At 37.3% G+C, this 22,100-nt stretch overlaps 1 protein-coding gene across 8 annotated transcripts in view; it reads right to left on the bottom strand.

Annotated features, from left to right (window-relative positions):
- CCSER1 (coiled-coil serine rich protein 1) overlaps positions 1 to 22,100 on the bottom strand; it is a 626,891-nt gene that overhangs the window by 341,646 nt on the left and 263,145 nt on the right. The window lies entirely within an intron of this gene.

Here is a 22,100-nt window from a genome sequence, read left to right as displayed (position 1 = left end):
ATTCAGTATGACATTCAGCTCTGTCAGTAATTTAGGAAGCAAACTAAACGGGTCTTGGGGAATTAAAACCTTTACTACTTAGACTATATTTTCAACTTAAGAGCCTAAATTCACAATTCTGCACAGTATTAAGAAAGAATAAGTAAGCAGAGAGATTTAGGAAGCAATGCAAGAGGAAGCTGTGAGGCACACAGTGTGAATTTATGTACAGATGCTGAAAATCCACATCTACATGTTCCACACAGCCAGAAAAAAAGTTAGCACCTCTTCCTAGTTAGTAAATATAAACTGCCACTGAACCATACTCTTTCAGAATCCAAATTTTAAGACACCTACATTGCTGGAGACTCCTAAATTATAATTAAGGAGGCAACAGAGACTGAAATCTTCTTTCCCATGAAAACTGTACATATTATTTCACAATGTTTATATTTGAGAAGCTTTGCTGTCATTTTTGTATGTGCCATTTGATGCCAACTGTCACTCAAAATGTAAACCACTTTTGCTCTCTTTTAGTAAACTGCACAAGATGAAAAGTGAAGGTATAAGGTAAGAGACAGTTTCAGGGCTTCTTGACAAGCGACACTAAAGCCATGATTTCTTAGTTTCCCTATACTGCAAATGATATGGGGAAAGAAAAAGACACTCACAAAGCATTATTATGTCACACTGAATTATAGCAAAGGGCACTCTGGCAGACTGAGCATAAAATGCGTCTTTCATTCCAGCAAACAAACCTTACTTAGTGAAGAAAATGTGATATCCTAACATAACACCAAAATGAATGGAAATTATTCTGATTGTTCAGTATCAAGAAAAAAAGATGCCATCACAGAAACACAGCACCTTCTAATTTACAGTAATTTCTACTCATAACATCCAGATGGAGAATGAATAAGCTTTTCTATACACATACAAAGGAAAATACTGTTGCCAAGTGCCTCCAATTTAACTTGATTTATGGGGAAACACTCTATTATCTTCCAGGATCTGCCATCCTGAAACATAGAAAAAAATAAACTGTTCAGGATATCTATCTTGTCTACATGGATAGCTGTGAGATGTAAGAATGGAAAAAAAGAAAAAAAAGAAAAAGGCAAGGAGCAAAACTGCTATGGGGGACTGAGGTGATTTAAAGAAAAACCAACCATCTGCATCACCCCAAGAAGTGTTACTCCTCAGATTGCTAATTCTTGCCAGGTGCCTATCAGGTAATGCGAAAGAGCGGGGAAAACAGGAAATTAGAAAGGAAGATTGGTTTTTGTCTGTACTTGTTTTTTTATTAATAAACTAGAATAAAAACCAGGACACAAATTCCTTTAATATTTTAAACAGTGCAAAAAATCCCTGACAAAAAGCAGATATGGTACTCATACTGCCCATGGAATGGGGGGGCAGAGCATGCCTTGTGGGCACTTGTGTGGATGTACACACAGAAGGCAGGATGTGGATTCCCACTGCCTGACAGTCTCACTGTGTGACAGCCTGGCCTGCCTCTCTGGCTGCGAAGCAGAGCATTCTGGACAAGAGAACTTTGTCAGGAAATGTCCCACTCTTCAGACTCCTACGGATAACACATCGCATGTCCCACACTCCAGTCTGATGGTTCCTTGCTAAGCTAAGCTGCAGTGGATGGAAGAGGGAAGGTCCTCTGGAGCCCCCTGGATGTTACCAGGAGTCAGAACTCCATCCCAGCTCACAGAGAACAGCTGACAAACCACATGCCTTTGCAGAATGCCAACTGGTTGGTTTAAAATCACTAATTCAACTCAAAACACAGTGGAAGAAAGGCCGGAGCTCAGCCATGACAGACAGAGGATGGGATAGGCCAATTTACTTCTTCAATAGCTTGGATTCTGTTTCAATTTAGCAGTTGTAACTTTTGGCCTTCACCCAAGCTAGAGGCACATAAGCTATTTCAGACATAAAATTACTTCACACTACAGGCAATTAGTGAGGCCAAGAAACCACCAGAGAGCTGCACGTGATGAATGTAATTGCTAGTAGGAAATCCTTCAGGATTTTTGACCTTGTTGCTAATTTTTTTCCCCTTCTTTGGGAATACCCTGAAAAGATCACACAGCTGGGACAACACTGTTGCCTCAGAAAGAAATGATGAGGTAATTTATTCATTAAAGAATTAATAGCTTCAGAGGCTAGAGAGTTTATGAACAAGATCATTGAAAAGGTCTTTGTACCACTACATAGGAAATTTTTAATAGCAGTCTGTTCAAGTTAAAACCAGATTTAATGTTCTTTGTATATATAAATAAATAAATAAATGTATTTTTAGTAAAATAAGAAACAACAACATTCTTCAGAAACCCAGACCAAAAATGGGGAGGTGGGAAGCACCTATTGCCTTCCAAGTAACACCACCCAAAACACAACAGAACTGAAGCAACTGCAGTGAATTTGTAGGACTTGCCTTCATATTTCTTTCCAGAATTTAGAAGGGAAGCTACCTAAGCCAATACAGAATTGAAGCCATAGCAAAGGATGTACCAAAATCACTTCTGCTAAGCAGGACACCTCCAGCCCCTGCTGGGGCAACCAGGCAAACTGGGCATTGCTGGCAAGGAAGCTGGAGCAGCTGGCGCTCACACTGGCACTAAGGTAGCTTTAGAGCATATTCAAAAAGACTCCAGCAGCTTTTGAAGTTCATGTTGTGCTTAATGGTGTGGCAGCCACATCACATTACTCCAAGCCTATCCATACAAGCTGCAGTCACTGGATATTTGTGCAGATATTTGCTGTGCTCGCTCCATTTCAGCTGTTGACAGTCCCTTTAGATAGTTTTGTGGTTTTTGGATGTGTAGAGAGGTGCCCTGAGAAGGTTAAGTCTCTACAGCGAGGAAGATTAACTGCCTAGAGTAGTCCTCCTTCTCTTCAATACAGAGAAACTGATAAAAACAAGCATTAGAGTTAAAAAAATAAATAAACCAACCAAAAAAAGCATCAAAGTCTAACAGGAAATGTAATAACACTCCTTGGGTAACCACAACGAATGCTCTGAGCTTCACTGGAGTTTGTCACCACATACAGTGACAAATATGTATTCACATAAATCATTATGCCCACGCTGATGGATAATACTTTACTCCAGCTGCCTATTACACAGAAGGCATTCAACATCCTCTTGCAGAGCCTCAATAAAAGGAGCATCAAACGGAAGGTTTAATTTTTCATCATCACACGAACACTCTGATTCCCGCGGGAGCGCTCTCAGCAAAGGCAGGTGGATTGTGCCATCAGAGAAATGCAGCAGACCTATGCCTTGTAATGAAATCAAACAGCTCACTAAATCTAATACACACTCTAGCTGAAATTTGAGCTTCAAAAGCAACAGCCCATAACTTCAGAAATTAAACCTAGCAGAAAAGCATTGATGGTGCTCTTAGATGTGCTATTTTAGTGTCATTCTTGCCTCACATGAAAAGTTTCTTCTGAAAGATAGAGCCAAGCTGTGTGGGCTTGATACTGCTACTAAGTCTTGTGACAGCATTATTTTCCTGCATGCTTAACAATGCTGAAAAATGAAGATTTAGGTTTTCTTGTCTAAAAGGCGAAGAGACTTCCACATAAACTGGATTTAATGGTTTTTGCTCGTGCATTTTTTTTTTTTGGTTTGTTTTGTTTGGGGGGTTTTGTTGGCTTTTTTTAATACCTGTTTGTAATCATGTACTTAAGAAGACATGCTACAAGAATGGAAGTAGCTTATATATATATATATATATATATTCTTTAATAGGGAAAACAGAATGCACACCCCCACATAAGTAGCTCTAGCACAGCAAATACATTTAGAACTATCATTACTCCCACTTTATATTCTATTGTATCCTACAGTATTACAAAAATGCAATAGAATTATAGAATTGTTTGGGTTGGAAGGCACCTTGAAAGTCATCTTGTCCAGTCTCCTGCAATAACCATGGACTTCTACAACCAGAACAGGCGGCTCCGAGTTCCTAACCTTGAGTGTTTTCAGGGATGGGACATCCACCACCTCTAGGGGCCACCTGTTCCTATGTTTCATCACCTTCATTGTGAAATAATTTCTTCTGGTAGATTGCAGTTGTTTTTACCTGTTTGGTTTCTGATTTGAGATTGTGGGACCACATCAGTTGCTTAAATTAAATATCTCTGGGATATCCCAAAGATATCTCTGAGATATCCTATTTGAGTCACATAGAGGCCAGCAGATATGACACAGGACATGGGGGAGACCCTTCTAGAGCTGGAGCTAGAAGCTGGATGAGGTTACTATACAGCATATTCAATGGCACTCAACATTTACAGCAAGGGAACTGAAACGAGCCCTTTCAATATTTAAACATTATGCCTTGCTAATGTACATAACTTTGAAAGACGTAAGGTAGAAGTCAGTAAGAATAATGTCTGTAGGAAGACTGGATTCTTCCCCTTAAAACACCCTGAACATGAAATGAGTTATTTCAGGAAGTGCAACTTTTGAAGCTTTCATCAAAACTCCCGACCTTCAAGAAGAACCTTAAGAATAGTTTATCCAAAACAATATCTACTGAGGTTTATATTATTCATCTATTATTTGTCTTCACCTGTTCCTTTTTTACTTCTTTCTAAGTATGAAACTACGAAAATACAGCATAAAAATCTCATCTGGCTCATGCAAAGCTCACATTATACTCGAGAAGCCACTGAAGGCTTTCTAGATTTCTGGAAGAAATTGAAGGCAGCTGAACCATCACGGTGTTTGTTCAATTTTATATACTTTTGTTTACACATGATAAACCATGATAATTCCACCCAAACTTAAGTCCCAGCACAACCACAGACTGAAAGCAGAATTAGCACAATTACCACATTTCTCACCAATGAACTTTAAATGCCATTTTAATTCAACCCTATAAGATGTTATTTGTTACTTACAGAAAAAACATGACAAAACTTCAAGGTACACATTACCACCCCTAAAGTTGTCCTCCTCAGAATTCAGTGTAGCATGTCTGAATATAAACAAACATTTCCACAGTTCCTATTATATCTTAACACTGCTTTAAAGAAATCTCTTTCCATTTCTTGCATTCTCATTTTCTTCCTGTGCACATATTAGCAAACAGCTTCAGGCACGATGTTCCTACTCCTTATATACTGTTACTGACGGACATATTTAATTTTCTGTTTCCCACACCTTACCACTCCTATCCAGTGCCTGTAACACTCTCCTTCCCCTCACACACACTCTTGTATTTTCCTCTCCAGTCTGTCTGATAAAGGGAGAGTACCATCCATTAGACTCAAAACCATGCCTTTATATCTTTGGGAGACTCTTCTCAATGAGGGAAGGAGCTGCAACAACAGCCTTTACTATCCTCTAACCTACCATTAAAAATAGTCAATAAAGATTTAATTTTACATATTTGGGGTTTTTTAAGAAAAATTTCATCTCCCATTTCCTACCAAAACATTGATATAGTATCAAAATTAAATATCCTTTCAATGATCTTTTATGTTGTCTTCCAGACAGCAATACACATCAGCTATTCTCCCTCCTCCCTCACTGTACTACTTTATTAATGTGAACTCAAGGTCTCCTGCCCCATTCCATTTCTAATTTCCTATAGGTAATATGAAGAATGTCCATTAGCATAAAGATTATTTTTGGCATGGTAAGACACATTTTAAGGCTATCAATCTTTTTCCAGACTGCAAATTACAAATTTTTCCACCTCTAAGGTTTACCTTAAATCTTTTAAAAGTAGCATTGCATTCAGAGGTTAGGTTCACTGCATTCTCTTTTAATTTTATTCCCAGCTATTTTTATTCCACTACATTCCAATTTTAAATTGAAGCTTGCTATCGCTTATAATGACTGACAGAAATTTTTAGAAGGATAATTTCATCTTTTCTTACATTCAGAAACAGTGTTTAGAGTTTGGTCTGTCATTCTGTGAAACTGGTTTAGATCTGCAATCTGCAAATGTACTTCTAAATACCAAAAAACGTCTCTGTGAGCATCAGGCAGAAAACAAGTTCACCATTTGACAAGGCTTGTCATTTGAAAATACAAGTAGGACATATGTGGCTCATAAATGCAAGCCTTCCATGTAGGAAGTAATGTCTCGTTAGGTGTCTGTTCAAGCTCATTTATTCTTCAATATTTAAAGGCAAACCTGCATGTGACAAATATGAGAACATTCACAGAGGCACTGTAAAACACACATGCATGTTTATATTACACATTCAAAGGTAAATTGCAAAAACAACAACTCGCTTCTTGTTCTACGTGTTCGCGAAACGCCCATAAAAGTTGCTTAATTTGAAAATAAAGGCAGGTTTTTTGGTACATGGAAACTGCAGAAGGAAGTCACAATTTGCCAATGTGCTCTCAGCCACACAGAAAAATTAACTGCCTCCTCCTCCAACCTTACTTCTACTCAGAAATTGCTCTAATTGGGGACTGCCCAATGGATTCTCCCTTCCTGCCACTGAGGTGCTGAAACTATCCTTCCAAAGCACACAGAGGTTTAGTTGTCCTGAGCTGCAGCCAGTGCAGCAGAGCAGGCACAAGGAAGGAAATGAGATACCCTCTTGGAAGAACTGTACTATGTCCCTTATTTTTCTGATCTTGTCTGAAAGATGAGCAAGGCAGGAAATGAAACATCATTTCTCCTCTGGCTTCCTTTAAGAGCTACAGTTAGCAGCAGCTCCTTGTGTTGAAAGATTAATGCTATCCCAATCCATGTGCTGTAGCCTTGGTATAGAGCAAAACCTCTTCCAGATAAGAGAAAGAAATCCAAGAGATTTTAATTTGGGGCTATCCCATTTCTCAGAAGGAAAAACTAGGACTACTAGGAATATTTGCTACAAGTCTTGAAATGGAAAGACGCAGCATTGTTCTTGCCATTTCATACACTGTTTGTTAAACAACTGCTTCTGCTCCCTGAAGGCATTTAACAGTGGTCACAGCTTAACAGCTCAACATGTAAAACTATCTACTTGAAAATGCCTCTTGGAATTTCTACACGCAACTAGTTCATATTCCACACAAATGCATTTAAAAAAAAAAAATCTATTCCCACCTAGAAATAGTTCAGAGGTAATCTCAGGTGTCCTGAGGAGCCTTTTCTCTGCATGCCATCAATCTTAAATCCTTCTTTCCAAAGCTGTGTTTGCCCTTTCTTCACAGATCTATTCCTTCTGATAATCTGATTAGGCCACCTTATTTATTAAAAAAACCCCAAAATGCCTACCAGCACACAAAGACAAATAACAACTGCAGATATTTCAGGTACTAAAATTCTTGAAGATTGAGCCTAAGGGTATGATTTCATGTGAAACTATATATTGATTCAGAATATATTCACAAGCCTTTATCCTGATTTTAGTGGAATTTAAGATGACCTTGTTTCTACTTCCAAAAGCCTATATATATAAACAAAAAAAAACCCATATCAATGCATGCACTTCAAAATCACTTCAGTTACACTTCTGAAAGCCATCAACACTAAATTTGTATAAGAAAAATATGGAAACATTTCAGCAACAAGGCTTGCAAAATCTAAATATCATAAATACTGCATGGGACATAGCACTATGAGGAATACAAGGATGTATGCGCCCTAAACAGAGAACTGTATGACTTTAGTGATTTATTATTTGTCCTTTAACAAATGAAGGTGAAAACACAACAAAGCCAATGTATAGGGTTCCACAGAAAATGCTAAGTATTTAATAGGTCTTTAATGTCCTACAAAATTCTATAGTAACTGTACAGTAATCAATTCACTTTTAGAGGACAGATAAAAAATCCCTTAACAAACACTTATCTTTCCACGTCAACCCTGAAAAATTTATTTTAAAAGTACTGGAAAGACGTGGATTATCTTCTCAATTGGCATCTATTGAACTGACCTTTACTATGTCAGATAGCCACTGAAAGATGGATATTACTAAAAGTGATATGAATGTACAGAGCAAGAGGCCAGAGACACACAGCAGCAGAAATTTGCTATGAATTAATCAACTTCTGGCTGGAGTACGAAACTAGAAAAATACTGGTATCTTGCAACATTCACGAGAGAATTAAAATGCTTAAAACCCAAGTGACAAATATAGATCAAGAACAGCATCATCCCTGTTCTGCAAAAGGAGGTGTGAAGAGCCTTTTGTCCAGCTCCTACCTGGAATTCAATGGCGCACTGGAAGTACAGATGAAACAATCATAAACATACCTTTTCAATCACCTAACTTCTGAAATTGATTTGGCTTAAAAAAAGTCTTAAGGTTACATTAAAGCATGACAATATTTATTCTAGCTACAGGTAAAGACTTGCTTTGTAAACAAAATTAGCCTGCATCAACCTGTACTGTAACTCTTCTGTGCTGTAATCCATCAAATGACAATAACAACAACAAAGCTTTTTAATTTCCACAGCCAAGGAGCTTTTCCCTGCCTAGTCAAAGGAAACACAAAACAACTGCAATAGGCAGACATTAAAAATAAAACTGATGACTGCACAATTCCCCTTTAGTATGCAGAGGAACAGAAACCTAGCACTGATCAGGACACATCTGCGCTGCACAGAGACAAAGAAGCTACTTGGTGCCCACAAAGGCCTTGTATGTGAAAACTGTCAAACTGCTGAGATACCTGCCTCCTCTCTAAATTTAAACTAGGTCTTCAGTGGTTTTCTGAGGTGGTGGGGTTTTTTTTGGGGGGTTTTTTTTTGTTGTTTTTTTTTTTTTTTTCTTTTTCACCCTCTAGGTGAAGAACCTTTTCCTGATACCCAAACTAAACTACCCATGTCACTATTTCATGTTGCTCCCTTGGGTCTTGAGAGCGAAGAGATCCGTACCTGTCGCTCTGCTTCCCCTCATGAGGAAGATGTACACCATTGTGAGATCTTCCCCCTCAAACCAAGTGGCCTCAGCCTCTGCTGATATGGCTTTCCCTCTTGACCCTAAATGTACTTGTAAAATCACACTGTCCTCATTTTCTTTATTCCACTGCAACAGAAGTTAAAGTATTACGATCACCACTGCAAGTGACTGCAAGTAACTATTCAATGTTACTGCAGTCTAAAGATATACTTAAAAATTAGTTTCTTTATAGAGTCGGTAGGTAAACTGCGTTTTGGAAGAGCCGCCTGGAGTCCCGCATCTCTCATTTAGGCTCTTACAAGTCAGTAGGAAAAAAAACATTGTTTCCAGAAGTTAGTTTTGGTGCTTGCATTCGGCTCTACATACAGAAGTGGGAGGTTTTGTCCCTAGAAGCAGCCACTGTGTGTAACACCCCAATTATTTCATGTCAGCTTGCATAGCTGATCTGGGCTGGGCCTTTCTGGATGGTCAGTGCATGAGGAGTGCCTGCGTAGAGGTTCTTTTAAATTCCAGCTGCCAGACTGACTTCATGCATTTTGTCAAGGGCTGTGCATCGTGATGCAACTGAGCTGCTGTGCACTAGTCAAGGGGAAAACTGGAATTCAGGCACCCAGGGCAAAAACTGTGCTAGTGATTATCTGATTACTTCTGCTGCAAGACCACGACTTGAAGCAGGATCAGCACTTGAAAAAAACCAGCAGATTTCAAATTTGTTGCTTTCAGTCAAAATTAAAATTGTTGAAATGAGTTCACATAAAAATCAAAAAAAACCACACAAACTACAGTTCGTGCTTGAGTTTACTCGAAAAAAATCAGCTGCTTTTTAATGTCATTCTTTTAAATTCAACTGTAGTTTGCCAATCATAGAAACTGAACAGTGCTTTGGTATAAGCCCTTTCTTTGCTGGTATCCAGACTACAAAATATCTTCTCTAACTGCAAGTATTACAAGCTACCAATGCTTTTTGCTGGGCTGATACCTCTCTAAATAAAGCTCTGCTTTAACCCTAATGTAGGAATATAGAAGCCTCACAATCTCACTACCAGCATCCTTCTAAGTCAGAATAAATGCTGTACATTATGCAATTATAAACACTTATTTTTTTCCTCTATCTCTCTCTTGTCACTCCTTCGACTTTTTTTTTCCATTCAAAAGCAGCTGAGTGAACTTCTTACCACAGTAGTGATGAGCAAGAAGGCCCTGAAAAATGTCATGGGCCAAAGCCACAAGGATTTCATCAGACAGTACATGAATATTTTATGTTACTGCTCCAAAAGCCATCTGGAATAATGGCTACCCCAAACCTTAGTCCTCTTGCTTTCCCTTGTGGTTGGAGCTCACAATCTTGCAACAGCAATCTGTATTAACCTCCCAGCTCCACCAAAAAACAATGAACAAACCAACTAAACAAAAAAGAATGAAAAAAAGCCCACAAAAACAAACAAAAAAAGAAACCAAAACAAAAACCCCACCACCTTAGAAAAGCTAAAGAGCTCAGCTGCTTGATCTTACTTCTGGAGTTCATGCATGTAATTGCTAAAGCGTACACATACAAACCACAGAAGAGACTTCACAAGAAGATCCAGAAACAAGAAATAAAGCATATCTGCCTTTAGAAACAAGGGAGAAAGTGTTCATCTTAGTGAAATAGGATTCTTACTATTCAAAGTTACTGTCAGGATAAATTACTTGCTTCAGCAAATACCAGATACAGAAGCAGGACTGCCAGGGTGCCAGACTAGCTCAAACAACCACCCCCCATCCAGCAAAGCATTTCTACATTTAGTTCCTATCTCACCACTTTTCTCCTGTTCCTATTTTTGCATCTGTGCTTTACTCCCTCTCCCTTTTGCAGCTATATTCCAGAAAATGGCAGGAATTTGCCATTTAACATTAAAACCCAGATGGAATAAATTAAGGGGTTTTTTTTATGGTGTAACTTGAACAGAGAATCCTTTCTGAATGACACATAGGAGCAAAGCTATCACTGCTGGTATTGCATTTCCCCAAGAGATCAGAATGAAATAGTAGTTTAAAGGTATGTAAATTTTTATTATTCTGACACATTGAAACCATTCCATAGGAACAAGTATTTTCAGTTCCTAGCATGTCCAAAAGGGTAAATTCTTATATGTACTCCATAAAAAATGTAATGAAGTTCTGCACTGCAACCATGGCACAGACAAAACCAAATGAAATCTTTAAAAAATCTGCACAAGAATAATGTGGTGTTGAAAACTCACCATACATCTAATATACACTAATTACTAATCTAACATACGCTAATTCTACTACAAGAATAAAAGTAAGCACTGGCTTTGAAATTATCACCCTACTACATCTTCTCCCAACTCAGACAGAAACACATTCCATGAGACACTGTATCAAACTAATAAAATCTCTTTTTTTGTAAGTAGGCTCTGCAAGATTAAACTGCACTTCATTTTTCTGTCCACAGTTCTGAAACTAACTTAGAAACAGCACCCATTTAAACTCTGTGGAGAACACAGCACTGTGCAATGACAATATTATAGGACCAAAGTTCATACAAAACTAAATTTTTTTCTATCATTTAGCGATTGTCAAGATATTTATAAATGCTTTCCTAAGATCCTCTGCAGCATTCAGATACAAATATATAGAGGAAGGAAACTGAATAATATCAAAATAATGAGAAGAATATTCTGTACTAATTCTAATACTAGTATTCTATTTTGTACTAATTCTTACTAATCCTAGCCAATTAAGCTGCACATAATCCATGTCCTGAAGTGACTAGAATGTAAGAAAATAATTTATCCAAATAACACTATGTAATTACATTTTTGTAAAAGCTGGGATATAAATAGTAAAAAATTATATTTTGAGCCAGTGAATTGTCCTAATAAATCGTCTAAGAAGCTGGAAAAAGATACCATAAACACAAGATAATCAGAAAAATGCTTAAGTTGTGGGGGAAAAAAAATCAATTATATGAATAAACAAACCAAGAGTCAAATACTGCATTGTATCAGCAAACCACCGCATATGGTAAAATATGGCCTACAAAATATACTGATGAAACTTGCATTGTGAAAACATATTGGCATGTTAATAAAGACAGACACAACTTAGAGCTTCATCACAGGAGTCAAAAGAAATACAGTAAAAGTTCATATTCATTGGAAAAATCAATTGTGAAAGAACAGTGCAACGACAGAAAGACATAGGTTAGGAAAGTTCAGCCTAAGAAACATATTTCAGAAATACTTTCTTTTGGACATTATATAACAGATTTTTGGTATGGGTTCACTTCCTAGCAGCAATTTCAATGCAACCATCAGGGTCACTAGCAAGAGGCAGTGGCACATTTTAGGTTTATCTGTGAAAACTGTGGAGTTATGTATGTATTACAAAAGCACATGTATCTTCCTAAGTAATTTATTGTAAAAATGTAGAATTACTATATAGCTATATACTCACATTTTACCCACAGACACACACACACAATTGCAATGAAAAAAAAAGGTAATCAGGCCCACAGAATGTGAACTCTAATGACAAACACATGCAAACAGAACCCATTTTGTGAGTCTGAATCCATTTGGATGTCACTGTCACACTCATTCAGGCAGTCCAGAGTTCACCAACATCAACGCAGAGCTCATTACTGCCTCAATGAACTTTGAAAGTTTCACTGAAATAAAAAACTAGACAGCAAAACTTATGCTAGTTGACTAGTTTTACAAAAGTCAGTATGATCCAGCAATATTTTTACCATGGGTTATCTAAAACTCTACCTTGAACGTTCAGTTTGACTACTTCAAAAAGGCTAATCTCTGTTTCAATATAAAAGCAATCTACACAAAAGGAATACAAAGCTCTTCTTCCTGATGGGGCAAATCAGGAAAGGTCCTGCTCATGTGGGAGACTTGCTCACTTATTAAGTGGTGATTTTAGTAAAATCTTTTAGCTATAAAACATTCAGACCCACTAAACTGTCTCTCGCTATGTGCACCCTGCCAGTCTTAATTTTGAAAGCAATTGTTGTTCCACAGCACTGTGCATGAAGGTAGGAGTACAAGTTTGAGACACCAACTGATCCAAAGCTGCATCACCAAGTGCAGAGGTGGAAGACAAAAAGGGGTTGGGGACTGGTGAGAAGAATGTTCATTTTCATAGCAAAAGGACTGACCCAAATACTGCCTTCTTTCTCTGCGCTACTACCAGAAATTCATTAGCAGCAGAGATCTTACACAGATGAACAAGGCTGGCATGGCTGTACACTGGAGATTTAAGAACTTACTTCACTACTGATCTAATTTTATACCATCACTTAAATGAAATGTGAATAATCTTTAGTGGAAATTTTTTTGCATGGGGTGGCAAGTAGTAGAAACTGGTCCTCTATTTCCACAACGGCAGTTTGTAGCTGTGACCAGAGGTTTGTTTTCTTCATATAATGAAGCAAAATAAAAAGTTTAAAAACAAAACCAAACCCACTCCAAAACCCCACCATACTGATTTGCCCAAAAGGGACAGGAAAAATAGTACCACATAAGAAATAAAACTCCTAGAGTATAAGTGATCCTTGGCTAGTCATTCATTCTATTTATCCTGCTTAAAAGCAGTGTAAGGATACAGTTTGACAACTTTCTTGACTGTTTTATGATATGTTGAATTTCTGCTGGGGCAACATCAGTTATCTCTGAACATCCACTTGTTCCTGTTTTGATTATCTTCACAGAGATTTGACACAAGAGCTGTTAATTAAAATAACAATCTTCCTCCTCAGCCCTCAGATAAGGATATTCCTTTTACCTGACAACTTTTCAGTAAGTTTTGTTAAATCCAGGAGGGAAAACAGAAGAGAATTTTCAATTCAAATTTAAAAACAATTCCTAGGCATGAGTAACTTTGCATTTTACATCCATGAACTCTTCATCACATGGATGAATATTGTCTTTGTAAAGGGAACACACCATGAACACAAGCAGTTAAGGAGAAAAAAGATTAAGAGAGCAGCATTCTGACAAGGCACAAAGTACCAGCTGGACTAAATGCACCCATGCTATTTCCCACCCAGCTGAGGCTCTGATCAGAGGCAGAGAACTGCTGTATTTGTAATATTAAGGTACATAATGGAGCGAAATACAGACTATCAGACATATGCAACATTTCTTTAGATACACCAAATGCTCATGAAAAATACATGTGCCTACCAACTGGCTCTGGACAATTACATAACCAGGTGTTGGATGTGTCCCTGATGTGCAATTTCTAAATGATTTTCAAAAAAAAAAAGTTTATTTTTCTATCCCTGGCATTCATCACGTAAGCCTTGAAATAAATCACTTGATCATGAATTCAAGTGGAGTGAGACTGCACAAAATCAGCACTATTATTTTCTGTGAAAACCATAAAATTTTAACAGTCCAACTGCCCTGCAGTGAGCAGAGATGACATGTACTAGATCAGGGTGCTCAGTTGTAAGCATGCTGTATCAGCATTTCTCCTATCTCTTCTTTCTTCCACTAGAAAAATGATAAGCATTGTTCTGATAACTCGGCTGCAAAGTAATAAAACGCAGTGTGCAGACAAAACATTTAACAAATCTGCAGCACAGAGCTGTGCCAGGAGCCAGCTATGCTACAAACTGTGAGAATTTCTCCTGTGAGTCCTTTCTCTTGTTTCAGAAATTCTGGATGATCAATACATTAGAGACAATTAAGAGATCAAAGTTAAATTCTGCACCATCATCCTTATTGTCATACATGAACACAAATATTGAAATGGGTAACTCCATGTACAGCTGGCACTCCACTGCCTGAGCATCAGACCTACATTTTTATCTGTTACCTTTTAATCTTCTTGAGCATCCATTTACAGCAACAGTTGCATATTACCAGTTTTACTGCTTTATCTATAGAACCAGTCATTTTTCAGTGCCAGGAAATCTCTGAAACCTATCATGAAGAAGAAAAACATCTTAATATAGAGGAGGAATATAATGTACGGCTCCAGAAGTTGAGAAACTGCTTATATGAAGACAATTGTTTTTGGTTCAACCTATTGGAATTGAAGGTAATGGCACCAGCTAAAAACCTCATATGAAATGCTCTTTGTATATTACAAAACTGTTAGATGAGTTATTTTCATAATAATAAATTTGCAGGGAAATCAATTATAACAAAGCTTAGATGCTGAGCGCTCATCTTCATCCCACTCCTATTTTCAAACAGTTTTTCCTTAAAAAAAAACAAACCCTGAATAACTGGGTAACTTATTGGGAAATTTGTTAGACCTGGCAGCATTATATACATTTTTATGAGAAATTCTTCCATTCACCTACTGTCATTTAACTCAAATTACTCATGAGCCCTAATAACTTAGGATAATCAATTCCTTCTATAGACTCTTGCAGACTCTTCTGGATTTCTTCCACTGCTTGCTCATTATTTTGCAATGCAATTTTTGGTATTTGTAAACTTATCCCAAAATGGAATTGGTGTGATCAGCTCCATTGGTGGGGTTTACCTGACTGACCTGCAGCAACTGATCAAAACCATGGAAGTACTAAATGAGAAAATGGTTTCAGTTCTGCAACAGTTATAATTTTATGGTTCAGCCACAGGTTAATCACAGCCAATTGCACAGAACTGCTGATGTAGCGACAACACATATTAATAGGGTTACTATTTTTAATGCTTCTTTCCAAGGTGCTGCTAAGACCTGGCTTGTTGAGGAGGCTGGGGCACAATCTATGCAAATTTGTGCTGACCTGGACCAAACTGCCCTGCCATATGAAAATGTTTCACTCAGACAACCACAGGAGAAATAAGAAAACTCATCACTTGCTTTCTGAACACACAGAGTAAATACTTCTATCACCACCACCTCTACAAGTGGAAAAGAACTTGTTTCATGGTCAGTGTGGTTTCAGTGAGACTGTAACACATAGACACATGTAGTCTACAAAGATTAAGCCACTAAGCCAGTGGCAGAACAAACAGAACAGAAACAGAAAAATTTTCCATTTTCAGTATTAAAAATTAAGGGTATTCATTTCAGACTGATAATGTCAAAGTGTGGCTCAAAAACATTCTCCATGTAGCCTTCAACAGAACTTCGACGTGAGCATGGGCAATGACAAACTGGTAACTGAGCTGAATCAATTCAGAAGGTCTTTTTATTGAGCTAGGATTAGTGTGACTCCACAGAGGTCCAGAGCTGTGAGCCCATCCCAAGCTGTAAGCTCACACTCTAAAGTACTCAAGGAGTGCCAGCAAATGAACACAATGACCAAGAGCACCCGTTATAAAGAACAAATATCCTTAAGAGAAAAGGAGTCCAGGAAGGCTGGACATTCTTCAAGAGAGAAATTTTAATGGCACAGGAACAGCCCATCTCCATGTGCCAGAAACAAGCTGGCAGGGAAGACAACCAGCATGGCTGAACAGCAAGCTTTGATCGGAACTTCAGAAAAAAAAAAAATTAAGATCTTTGCAAGAAGAGGCAGGAAACGCAGGAGAACTACAAAGACTTCATGAGGTTACATTGGGAGAAAATTAGAAGGGATAAAACCCAACTAGAACTTAATTTGGCTACTGACATAAAAAATAACAAAAAAAGTTTCTATAAATACCCCAAAAACAAAAGAAGGGTTTAGGAGACTCTCAATCCTTGTAGGGGGAAACAAAGTGACAAAGGATAAGGAACTTAATGCTGCTTTTGCATCCATCCTTAGTAGAAAGATCAGTTGTCCTCAGAGCTGGAAGATGGGCAGATAGCAGAATGAAACCATCCCAACCCAAGAGCAATGGCCAGCAACCTGCTAGACATGCACACATCTATGGGGCCAGACAGGATCCACCCAAGGGTACTGAGGGAGCTGGTGGAAGAGCTCACTGAACCATTTTCAATCATTTACCCCCTGTCCTGGCTCACAAGGGAGGTCCCAATTGACTGAAGGTTAGCAAATGTGATGCCCTTCTACAAGCAAGGCTGGAAGGAGGATCCCAGAATCTACAGGCCTGTCAGCTTGGTGCCAGATCTGCTTAAGAGCCATCACATGGAATGGACAAAATTATTCCTGTGCCTTGAATGTGTATAACTAAATAACTGACATTGTGTTTGTTCATTGTTATTAAAGACCTTATAATAGATAATCTTAGAATAAAACATCTTCACTGCCAAAGAGAACACCTGATTATATCCGCTTTTCCCCAATATTCTCTGCTACTCTGAGATACACTCCTAGAAAAAAAAAAAAAACATGAGAAGTGCAACAACGGGTTGCCTGTCTTGGCAACCAGCTGGGCATGGGTATGCCAATGTATATTTCCAAGTGAAAAAGCCAATTTAACATGATAAATTTGAATTCTATTACTAAATCTAGTACACTTTTATCAGTATTTATTTAAATTTATGAGTATACACAGTGTCAACACACCATGAAATGAAGAAACTACCAATTTCCAGCATGAATTACTTGATGAAAGGGACTGCATTAGATGCAGAGTCGTTGAATAAACCAGCAATGCTACAGTAGTTAATTACAAAGTTACTTAAAGGAAGAAAACCTGCAGTACTTCACAGTGTATTAAACTTGCAATTGGTTCTTAGTGTGGCTAACATAGTATTGGCAGATATAATACATTTCATAGAGTACTGAAGGAAATGCTTTAATGTCTCTAAAAACCATAGTTTAAGGCCAATTCCATATTGACCAGCAATTAGCAAACAGCAATTAGCTTTCTCTCAATACTTTCCATCAGTGGATTGCAAGTGCACTATAAAAGGGGACTCTATAATTATGCTTATTTTACTGATGAGGTGAAAGATGCATGGGGAGAAGTAATGCAGCCAGTGATAGCTGACAGACTAATTGCAGCCTGAGTGGTATCACTCTGCCCCACTAATCTCACGCAACCCTAATGGCCTGTCTCGCAGCAATTTTGACATAATTTTCCACATTTCTCTTTTTTTTTAGTTTTTTTTTTTCCAAGAGTAATCTAAAGACACTGTATCGGACACATTAACTTTTAATGACAGCCACAGGCAGCTGCAATTTCCCTCAGTAAAATAAATGATTAATTAGTAAAACACAGTATGCAATATATGTCCAATGTGACTTAGTCCTATTGCTAATTGTAGCAATTAGCTTAAACTCCACAGCCTGCATGGTGTTTTTCAGAGCTCCAAAAAAACCCATGGGCTGAATAACTTATATTCCAAATTACACAAACATATAGACAGCGTATCTTAGTTCTCTAGATTAGTTACCAATAGGGTCACTTCTGATAGACCCTTAAAAATACCTAAAAGTAGAATTATGCAGCTGATAAACTATATATTTCATAAAGAATACATAAAAAATATGACCTTATTTCTACAAGCCTAAATATTTTCTTTTTATCATGGCACTTAGTAAAATTAATCTACAAGCTCAAAACTAAAGTTTGAACAAACCTCCATTATTACTGACTAAATGGATTCCTTCCCAGTACTACTGTATTTTTCCATTCTGTTTATTTCAGCATAAAGACCTTCTCTTGCTAGGCACAAAGCCAAAGCCATACAAGTTTTGCTTATATGTCTCTGCCTGAAATGTTCAACCAAAGATTTTAAAAAAGGCAAAGCCCTTAAATGTCCCCTCGATTAGCCAGACTTCAACATTGCCTAAGCCAGCTATAACTCAAGCCATAAAAAAAGTTAACAGATGGAAATAATTTCTTTCTCATCTGGAAGAGTACAGGAAAACCAACATATTGCTTGGTTAAGAGGCATTACATATTCATTGCTGCTGATAGCAATGAGTGAGAAAGAAGCTACAGCCTAGTTTTCAGAAGTTCATTGACCAAACACAATCAATTGGTTGCCAGAAATGTTATAAAACATAGAAAGTATGGAACATAATTGTTCTATACTTTTTCCCCAAAATGGGGGAGAAAAAAAATGACAGAGAATAATTGAAGAAATATTCAGAGCAGAGAAGACTATCTCAAGTCAGAAGGTAAAGAATCCATTTTTTAGGAGTGGATAAAGCTCCCAATTTCATCCATCCAATTCTTATTTTCTTCCCTTTTTCAAATGAGAGGCGTTACTACTGACAAAAAGGACAATATGACAAAGACTTGGAGAAAATAAAAAACCAAAAACCAAACAGTCAAAATAAACAATCAAGAGCTGGAGAGAAAAGGGAAACCACAAAATCATGGACAGGCTGCCAAACAGCTTGCACTGTCCACTGTGCTGAAGTGGCTTTTATCAAGCTGCCCATGCTGGGTAATACGGGTAATTCTCTGGTAGTACTTTTTCATTGATTTCTGCATCCCACAGGTCTTGGTTACACAACTGATCACAGATTTGTCTGTCAGAAATTGAACTTCCATGAGAAAAAGCTGCAGAAGAGATTGAGAGAGATCTTATGGAGCGCTTGGAAAATCACCAATTTTCCTCACATGCCCAGGCCCTCCAGACTATCCAGCTTTGTTCAGTAAGGTTTCCCAAAACCCTGGGTAATAATCTGCCTTATGAGACTTGCATGGCCAAACTCATAAAGAATTATTAGTAGACATTTTCAAGGCTTTTTCACTGGAAGAGAAATGGTAATTAATACTCTTAATTGAACGATCATTCATTAGCCTTTTACTAAATAACATTCTCAATCTTGAAAGTTACTGCCATGTCTTCAATTTCCCTTTTTAAGATAAGACTAATAACAAGCGCCTGCACGTCTGCAGCACAGTACAGCATATATTGTGTGCAGTTTTTCCATTTAGATTCTTCAATTACAAGCAACTGCAGCCAAAAAAGCATATTTTACTAGCTAGTATTACATTCTGGCAGATCATAATTAAATTATTCCTTAGAAGCAGCACTCAGTGCTTAAGAAGAAGGATTACACTGAATAACAGGGCTAATATTTTAACTCAATTAGCATGTTATTTTTCAATAAAGAGGTATACACTACTGTAACTCCTTCTTCTATGGGTAATATCAGCTATAAAACAGAAATAGTGCAACTTTTTTTTTGAGGAAACCCATGTAATTTTCCCCATGAAGTTTGTACGCTTTGTATACTTTTGAAGTGGATGAAAACGTGACATATTATTATTCTTATAAATATATAATCTTATTTTACACTCTTGCAAGCACAGACTATTTCAATTCTATAAAAGATTGCCAGAGACTCTGTTTTACTACATGTAAAAATGCCTGAGCATTCCACAGTAAGGAAAGAATTTTTCTTTTATGTCTTTAGTTCTGTACTGTTCTGAGTTTGATTTATAATATTGGTTGGGGCACAAGTGATTCTTGGATGAAAAAATTAGACCTAGTTGCAATGGAATAAGGGATCTTCTCCATGGAAATTGTCTGCTAAGTATGCTCAGATGACTTATTTATCAGATTCTTCAATACAATATTTCAATTTTATAGAATTATATTTTCCTGTAATCTTTCACTAATAATTGAAAAGTGACATAAACAGATAAATGTCTGAATATCTGAAGATAATCAAGTTGTGTCACTTCAATATAAATTTCTAACATATTTCAGGGCCATGTCCTTGATTGCTCAAAGTAGTTTCTCAGGTTCTTTCAAGGTAAATTACAGCACGTATGGACATCCAAATGTAGGATTAGAAAAAGGCCATTTTGATTTCATAGGGCAAGACAAAACGAAAACTACAGAGACACACTCTGCTGTAGCCAGCTGGGAAGATGAAAATTATATAGTACAAAGGAACAAATAAGCAAAAGACTGAATGATTAAGATGAAAAAATAAGATCAATGAGTTACAGAAGGAGGTATTACTAAGTGGGCATGAAATTCCAGTGAGTCACATGAAATACCTTATGTTCCTTTTGTGAAGATCACCTGGTGAATGTTTTTAAAGATGAAGTACTGAAAGGTACGACATATTTCCAAACAGAAAATAACAGTAGATTCTTACACAAGTTTAACGGAACTCTAAGTTAAAACTAAAATTTTTAGATTTATCATCATGATAAGAATGACCTGAGCATTATAGAATTATTCACACCAGAAGCAACAGAGAATGCTGCCAATATCACCACCTGAATGTTAGAATTGCCATATCATATAATACCATAATTCTTATTTACTTCCAGATAAAGTTACAAATCCTTTAAATTCACTCTATATTCTCACATTACATAAAAAAGCAGCTAACGGCAGATTAATGATTTCAATTCTGGATTCAGTAACTCAGAAGAGCATTAAAGATCCATATAGTACCAATCAAGCTCCTAATGAAACTGGAAAGCCTGGGGCTTGCCAGTAAGCAAAAACAATGCTGTTTAGGAGGACTAATTGTGAACAACCATGGCTAAACCTTTGACAAATCTTTTCAGATAGGACAACAGGCAATTGAATTTAGAAACAGATGACCAAGAAATGAGCACTAAAAAACCCTCCCGTTTATTACATGAAGCTTCAACAGGAGAAATTCTGTTTCCATCTTCAGGAAAAAAGTCAACAATGATGAAGTCACATATTGGAATGGTTATCCAGAGGTGATGTGGAGACCCCATTAAGGTACCAAAAGTTTAAGTGGACAAGGATTTGAGCAACCTCTTCTGAGCTGGCCTTGCTTTGAATAGAGAAGGTAGACCTCCAGAGAGCCCTCTAAACAAACATTATTCTATATTACTATGAACAATATAGATAAAATCAAACAAAACCTTCTTGTATATCAAAACATAATACAAACTGCAATTTTCTAACAATGAAGATGCAAGTTCACAGCATATACCTGAGTAAAGGCTCCACAGCTGGAAAGTATTAAAAAAAAAACCCAAATAAATTTATTTCTCTAAAAGTCTAAAGATAAACAGAAAATAAAATTTTCAAAGCAACAACAGCAGTCCATAGGGGAAGCAGGAGAATATAGCAGGACAAGACAAGCCAGGACTCTTGAAATTGTTTGGAACGGCCCGGTGAATGGCCTACAAAATCTGATTTCAGCCATCATTTACAAACTCAAGCTGGCAACCTTTTAGTACTGTTATTTAAGAGATTTTTTTTCCCCCTCTGCATTTCTCCTCTAAATGAATTCCATGTGACTTCATAATGGAGAGCAACTGTAGTAAGAAAACTGAAAAGTTCTAAAATGCTGGAAGAAAACAATAAAATGTATTTTGACCAGAAGCAGTTGGCCTCCCCTGTTCCCTTTTTAGTAAAAGCTCAAAAAAGCTTTGCACTCTGGACACTAAGATGGCTGAATCATT

This window comes from Passer montanus, unplaced genomic scaffold (genome assembly GCF_014805655.1).
Source record: "Passer montanus isolate IOZ18808 unplaced genomic scaffold, ASM1480565v1 scaffold23, whole genome shotgun sequence".
Classification (NCBI taxonomy): Eukaryota; Metazoa; Chordata; class Aves; order Passeriformes; family Passeridae; genus Passer; species Passer montanus.
This window is presented reverse-complemented; position numbering and strand designations above follow the sequence as displayed.